A 7,589-nucleotide genomic window follows, 5' to 3' on the forward strand; every position below is an offset into this window, starting at 1 on the left:
TGGCACCTCAAGGCCCCATCAGGCCGTCTTAGGCCCTGCCTTGCCGTCTCCTCTAGTAGGTGACCTGGGCCAGGCCCGGGTCCCCTTCATCTGCCCACCCTCCCCACCCTGGCCAGGACTTGCCGTGCTTCCCAGCCATCCCGGGCTTTACTGGGCTCAGCATGGTGCCAGGGTCAGTGTTTGTTTTGGATCTCTGGACAGGTGAGGATCCTGTTAAAGGTCACCCTCCTGAGGCAGCAGTTCGAATGGTTCAGGAGATTGTGGGCTCCTTCTATAGGGGCAGGGGAGACCGTTTACAGGTCATTTCTGATTGTCACATGATCTGGAGCACATTTGTGTATAATGGAAAGTGATGCCCTCCCTTCTTATGACATTTTAGATAACAGCAAGATTATCAGTGAGCAGTCCTGGAAGGAACTCAAAGTGCGCCCTCCCCACTATTACCCGGTTGAGCCTGACCTACGCTGACCATCAAAGTTACCTCATATGGTGGAATGGTGGGCCAAAGCACAGGATCTCCCATGCCAGCAGAAGATTTAGAAGTTTCAGATCGCCCAGGTGTTTACAGTACAATGCAGTGCTTAGGGAGGGATACAAGACTTTCTTTAACACCCTTTACCAAAACTACATTCCCTTTTTTTTTCTTTTTGGCAGGCATTGGTGATACCATGGAGGAGCTTATCTGACAAATAAAGGTGTTCCACCCCAGCATCCACATTGTGTCTAACTACATGGACTTTGACAAAGACAGTTTTGGACAGGGATTCAAGGAGTCAGCTCATACACACATACAACAAAAACAGCTCCATTTGTAAGAACTCCAGGTACTTCCAGCAGCTTCTGGACAAAACCAACATCCTCCTGCTGGAGGACTTCATGGAGGACCTCACTATGGCTGATAAGGTTACCAGTGTGGAGAGCATTCATTCTCAAGATTGGTTTCTTACATGACAAGGTGGAAGAGCAGTGGGAGCACTACATGGACTCCTATAATATTGTGCAGGAGAAGGACCAGATGCCGGACATGGTCTGCTACAGCACATCCTGAACAGTGGGGACTGGATGGAGATGTAGGGCTCCTGAGTGTGCAGGTGTGGGGCCAGGCACTGCAAGCCACAGAGAAAAGGAAGCCTCACCTAGAGGCCATCCTGCTAGGAATGCTGTTCCTCCCCATGGGTACAGAGAAGAGTCCAGGGTGATGCAGCTGCTGAGCCCATGCTCCACACTCTTCCTTTCCCAGTGTCTTCTATGGTGTTCTGGGAAGGCTTGTGGGAGGCCCTGCCAGGTGGAAGGTCCTATGAGTTTGAACACAGGACCTACAGGATGTTAGCACTCTAGGGACCAACTGGTCCAGGGATTTTTTTTTCCCCAAATTTCTAAACATGGGAAGCTGTTCTTCAAACAAATCTAATGTGTGAAACAGATCAAAATTTAAAAAAGAAAAAGAAAAAGAAAAACCAAAGCCAGAACAAAACAAAAAAACAAAAAGAGGACCAGAAGAATCTACCTAAAGTTTGGTCAAAGAGAGTCTTGGTCAACAATTACAACTCAATGTTAAGACAATTAACTAGATTCTTAAAAAGAAAGATTTGAACGAAAACTTAACCAAATAAGGTAAAAAATGGCAAATAATATAAAAAGATATTCAACATTTTTATTCCTTAAAAATGCAAATTAAAACAATAAGATACTAATTCATACATAAAGGAGTTTAAATTAAAACATTGACTTAGATGTACAATTGAACTCTGTAGTTTGCTGCTGGAAGTGCAGAATGATAACCACTTTGTAAATTATTTTGGTACTTTCTCAAAAAATTATATATGTAGTTACTCTATGACACAGAAATACCACATCTACAAGTTTACCAGTAGAAATGAAACATGTCTACACAAAAAATTTACATGAATATTTAAAATAGCTTTATTAGCCAAACCCTCAAACAACCAAAATGCTCATTGGCTGGTGAATGGATAAATATATTGTTGTAAATCCACAGAGTGAAGTAGTATACAGCAATACTGTTTGATGACAGTTCTCCATCAAACAAGGTTTCTACACTTCCAGTGGCAACTTTTTCCCAGATTGTCATTTAAAGGATGGTTGTGGGCAAAAAGCTTGGGAGAACAGAGACAGTGTCTGTATTGTGCGGCTTTTTCCTGACTAGCATAATAAGATGATGTTAAAACGAGGCAAGTTTTTAATTCCTTTGCTTTTGGGTGTGTCAAGTAAGAAATTGCTGCGGCTGAGGTCAGAGAGGTTTTTTTCCTGCTTTCTCCTCTAGGGTTTTGATGGTTTCCTGTCTCACATTCAGGTCCTTTATCCATTTTGTCTAAAAGGCAACCAATGGAATGGGAAAAGATATTTACAAATGACGTATCGGACAAAGGGCTTTATCCAAAATCTATAAAGAACTCACCAAACTCCACACCCAAAAAACAAATAATCCAGTGAAGAAATGGGCAGAAAACATGAATAGACACTTCTCTAAAGAAGACATCCAGATGGCCAACACACACATGAAAAGGTGTTCAACGTCGCTCCTCATCAGGGAAATACAAATCAAAACCACACTCTGATACCACCTCACGCCAGAATGGCTAAAATGAACAAATCAGGAGACTATAGATGCTGGAGAGGATGTGGATAAATGGGAACCCTCTTGCACTGTTGGTGGAAATGTAAACTGGTGCAGCCACTCTGGAAAGCAGTGTGGCGATTTCTCAAAAAATTAAAAATAGATCTACCCTATGACCCAGCAATAGCACTTCTAGGAATTTACCCACGGCATACAGAAGTGCTGATGCATAGGGGCACTTGTACCCCAATGTTTATAGCAGCACTTTCAACAATAGCCAAAGTATGGAAAGAGACTAAATGTCCATCAACTGATGAATGGATAAGGAAAATGTGGTTTATATACACAATGGAATACTACGTGGCAATGAGAAAGAATGAAATATGGCCTTTTGTAGCAACGTGGATGAAACTGGAGAGTGTTATGCTAAGTGAAATAAGTCATACAGAGAAAGACAGATACCATATGTTTTCGCTCTTATGTGGATCCTGAGAACTTAACAGAAGACCATGGGGGAGGGGAAGAAAAAAAAAAGGTTAGAGAGGGAGGGAGCCAAACCATAAGAGAGAAAACTGTTGTTAAAAACTGAGAACAAACTGAGGGTTGATGGGGGGTGGGAGATGGGTATTGAGGAAGACAGCTGTTGGGATGAGCACTGGGTGTTGTATGGAAACCAATATGGCAATAAATTTCATATTAAAAAAAATAAAACGAGGCAAGTTTGCCAGCAGATTTGCTGGCAGATTCATAAGCTCACAGGTCTTCCCCTATGACACAGAGGACTCAGACGTGAAAAAGAACATGAGGAAGCTCAAACTTCCTGCTGTGCCATGAATAATAAAGTCTCTGACTCAGCAGTCTAGTGTCTTCTGTTAGAATCCTGTGAAACTGTGGCACACTTACCTGCAAGCATAGTAAAATTCCAAACTATTTATAGTTCCTTGCAGAACTACTGATAAGTGCAACAGCATTAATGAATCTCAAAAACATTAATATGCTAAGTGATAGAAGTCACATAAAAGACTATATCCTGGAAATTGTAAAGAAGAGAAAATTGTAGTAATGCAGAGCATATCAGTGGTTACCCTGGGGTAGGGTTAAGCAAAAGAACTGGCTACCAAAGGACAGGTAAAAATTTTGGAGTAGTGATGGAAATGTTGTATGCCTTGATTGTGGTGGTGTTATAGCTGTACATTTTTTAAATTAAAACTCATAACTTATACATTTAAAATGGTGAGTTGTATTATATTTAGTTTATATTTATACTTTAATAAATTTGATAAAAATATTAAAAATAAATCTAAACATACCTATATTTTCAACATTCTGAATTAACTTTTTAACAGATCTATACTTTTTTAATTTAATTTCTTCAGTCAATTACTAATTAATCAAACTCAACAAAACTGTTAGATAACTTAAAGACGGTAAAACATATTAGATATATATTTTTTGAGTCATCTATTTTGCAGACATCTGTTTGTCTTCTATATATGCTCTCCATTGAGCTAGTTTTTCCCTAGAAATATAATTCCAAGCCCATCTTAGGCAAAAGGGAATTTCAACCTCAGTCATTATGGGGATCCCTTTGTAGTATTACAACATTTTTTTTTTTTTAATTTTTTTTTTTTTCAACGTTTTTTATTTATTTTTGGGACAGAGAGAGACAGAGCATGAACGGGGGAGGGGCAGAGAGAGAGGGAGACACAGAATCGGAAACAGGCTCCAGGCTCCGAGCCATCGGCCCAGAGCCTGATGCGGGGCTCGAACTCACCGACCGCGAGATCGTGACCTGGCTGAAGTCGGACGCTTAACCGACTGCGCCACCCAGGCGCCCCAGTATTACAACATTTTTTAAAAAAAATCCAGGTGTGCAAAGCAGAGTAAAACATATGCAAAGGACCTTGTGATCTCTGGGCCATAGTGATCACTTCTACTGTGCCCTTGTCCAAGCCTGCAGGACTCAGTGAAGTCTAACACTTCTGCTGTTCCTGTGTGATAATGGCCACTGGAATTTTTGCTGAGGCTGAGTCCAGGTACCTTGGGGCTGCCCTTCTTACATGCTTCATTCAGCCACTGCCCTGAGGACCTGAACCTAAATGTGGTGTGACATATAAACACAGGTCTCCAAAACTTGAGGAACGTGCAGACATCTGAACTCATCCTAGTCTTGGGAAATGTCACTTCTCTCTCCTGCTCTCACCTCCCCTCCCTCAAAAGCACTTTCTCTTTGCCATTATTTTACACTTTACATAATTTTTCTATGCTTTCACAGAAAGATGAGATACTGTCTTAAATAAACCTATCACCTATAATTATATGAAAAACAAAGGAATAGATTTCTCTGAAATCTTCTCAACACGAAATTGAATTTTTAAGTTAAGTATTCCTGAGGGGAAAAAGATTTTTCCCCTATGAAGTATACATTTTAGTTGAATAAAGTATTTTTATTTTGTAACATTGTAAAGCCAAGTATGCAGAGATTAGTAGGTTCTTCAAAAATTAAAAGTATTTTAAGATGTATTTGGTTAACAGAATAACTTGGGTTTCCCTCACAATTTTGGCATTTGCTTCATTCTTCACAAACCACTGCTCTTAAATTGTATGCTGTCCATAATGGACACAGATATAATGGACAGTCGGTCACAGCAGACAAAAACAGATCTGCCCAAACAACTTATTACATTCAAGACATTCTTCTCTACTTATGACAAACAGAAACTCTGGCTGCATTTGACTGGGTCTGAATTTCTCCATATATTGCTATTGGTGTAAAAAAATATTTTTTAAGGACAGCTACAGCAATAGTAATGCAATATAATTTGATTTCACATAGTACTCTTAGGAACTAAATTATAGTAATTCTACTTTAATTTGTGGCATACCAGAAAGTTATGTGCAACTTTCCAAATTAAACCAATAGGCCAAATCCTGCCACAATATCTTGGCTTCTCTCAAGAGAATGCAAATTCTCCAGCACATGACTCTTCTTTGGAGTAGCACTTATGAGACATGTCAGATTATAGCAATGGAGTAAAATCAGGAGAAAATCTAGGCTATGACTGGATAACATTGGTTTACATATAGTTCACATAAAAATGGCAGTATGGTATCCCTGAATGAGGATAAGTGGAGCACTGGGAAAGCTGAATACTAGACCTGGTCCACCCACTAGCTAGCTGTCAACTTTGTGCCAAACTTTGCATTTTTCTTGACCTTATTTTCCTCATCTGTAGAAGTAGAGGGTTACAATAACTAATACCCACGCTTCCTCTCATGTGAAAATTCTAAGGTAAAAAATGATTATATAAGTCAACCATCCTTAGCATTTTACATATATGAACTCAATCCTCAGAACCATCTGTGAAGTAGAAATTGTTATTATTACCATTTTACAGATAAACAGAAGTATTATATGACACTTTCAGCTACAAAGTGAGCCTGCCAAATATATGAAAACTTTATTTGTATTATCTTGGAATCTTCCCATATCCCTCCTGCTCATCTCTATTTCAGTCTCGTCCTACTTTCTCACTCTACCACACAACCTTAAGAGTTATCCCTTGGATCGCCAAAATTTGGATGTATACATACCTGGACAAAGTGACAGGAATTCAGAAGAGAGATGAAGATTATAGGTAGAGATTTTAAGTCATTTTTTAATGTTTATTTATTTTTGAGAGAGATAAAGACAGAGCACAAGAGGGAGAGGGGGAGAGAGAGAATCTGAAGCAGGGTCCAGGCTCTGAGCTGGAGCCCGATGCGGGGCTCAAATTCACAAACCATGAGATAATGACCTGAGCCGGAGTTTGACACTTAACCAACTGAGCCCCCCAGGTGTCCCTGTAGATAGAGATTTTAGACTTATCAGTTTCTAGGAGGATTCCAAAATCTAACTGTGGATAAACTACCATAAGGATCATACACGTAATAAAAGAGATCTAGGGCAGGAAACGCCAACAATAAGTAAGTGGATAAAAGGAGAGCTTGGAGGTGGTGATATTCCCCACTGGTATCTGTTTTCCCTCCACTGCCAGAATGAGGATGGTATTTCATGTGTAATGGAGTCAGGCGCAGTCACGTGACTAACTTTGGCCAATGAAGTGTGATATAAATGAAATGACAGAAGCTTTACTGGTCAGTAAAGCTGGCCAGGCTGGGCTTACTTTTCCCTCTGCCACTGTGACCTGCATGCTTCAGAGAGACTGCCCTGACTGCCAGGCAACCAGAAGAGAATGAGACAACACAATGATTATACAACCTAACTGAAAAATCAGTCTTTGTTCTCTTTAGCACTGAGATATGAATGTACTGGGTAGAATAAGAAGGAGGGCCCAGAAAGGTAAAGGCTAAACAAATGGAGAATTATGTCACCAAATTCACATTTGAAAGCATGGGGAGCAAAGTCAAGAGTGTCAAATGTTAAAAGAGATGGAGTTAGAGAAGACAACTGTACACTCTTTTGATCTTCTTGAGAGCATTTTCAGTGGAAGAGTAGGGGCTAAGTCAGACAACAGTGGTTGGTATCAGTGCAAAAACAGGAAAATGAAACTAGTAATGCGTAGAACTTTTTAAAATTTAAGGGGTAAGAGAGATAAGGTTACATAGGAAGATAGGGAGAGTTGGGGAACACTGGAGCAATCTGTGTATATGGGAGGTGACAGGGCATCCCATATTTACTGGGAAAGCATCATAAGGAGCTGGGATTTTATCATGACACAGAGTGACTTAGTGACATGGGTTGTATCCACGTATAGTGCACACACACGTCTTTTCTCGTGAGTGAGTTATGTATATTCATGTAGATTCCTGAATGGCAATCAGGAATGTTTATAATTTGTAGTGAGCTTACTTCAAGATATACATATGCACAGATACATGAGGCTATGCAGTGATAAATATGATGTCTAAATACTCTTCTTACTTTGATATCTAAATCAAAATGGAATCTACGAGGATCTTAAGTTATAGGCCAGTACCCAGAGTGGAGTTTAAATCCACACCCCACCAC

At 40.0% G+C, this 7,589-nt stretch overlaps 1 pseudogene; it reads left to right on the forward strand.

Moving 5' to 3' along the window:
• The first annotated feature begins 342 nt into the window (after window positions 1-342).
• On the forward strand, window positions 343-1,083 carry LOC131483906 (7-methylguanosine phosphate-specific 5'-nucleotidase-like; annotated as a pseudogene).
• Window positions 1,084-7,589: the final 6,506 nt, after the last annotated feature.

The sequence above is a fragment of the Neofelis nebulosa genome, chromosome 8, assembly GCF_028018385.1.
Source record: "Neofelis nebulosa isolate mNeoNeb1 chromosome 8, mNeoNeb1.pri, whole genome shotgun sequence".
NCBI lineage: Eukaryota > Metazoa > Chordata > Mammalia > Carnivora > Felidae > Neofelis > Neofelis nebulosa.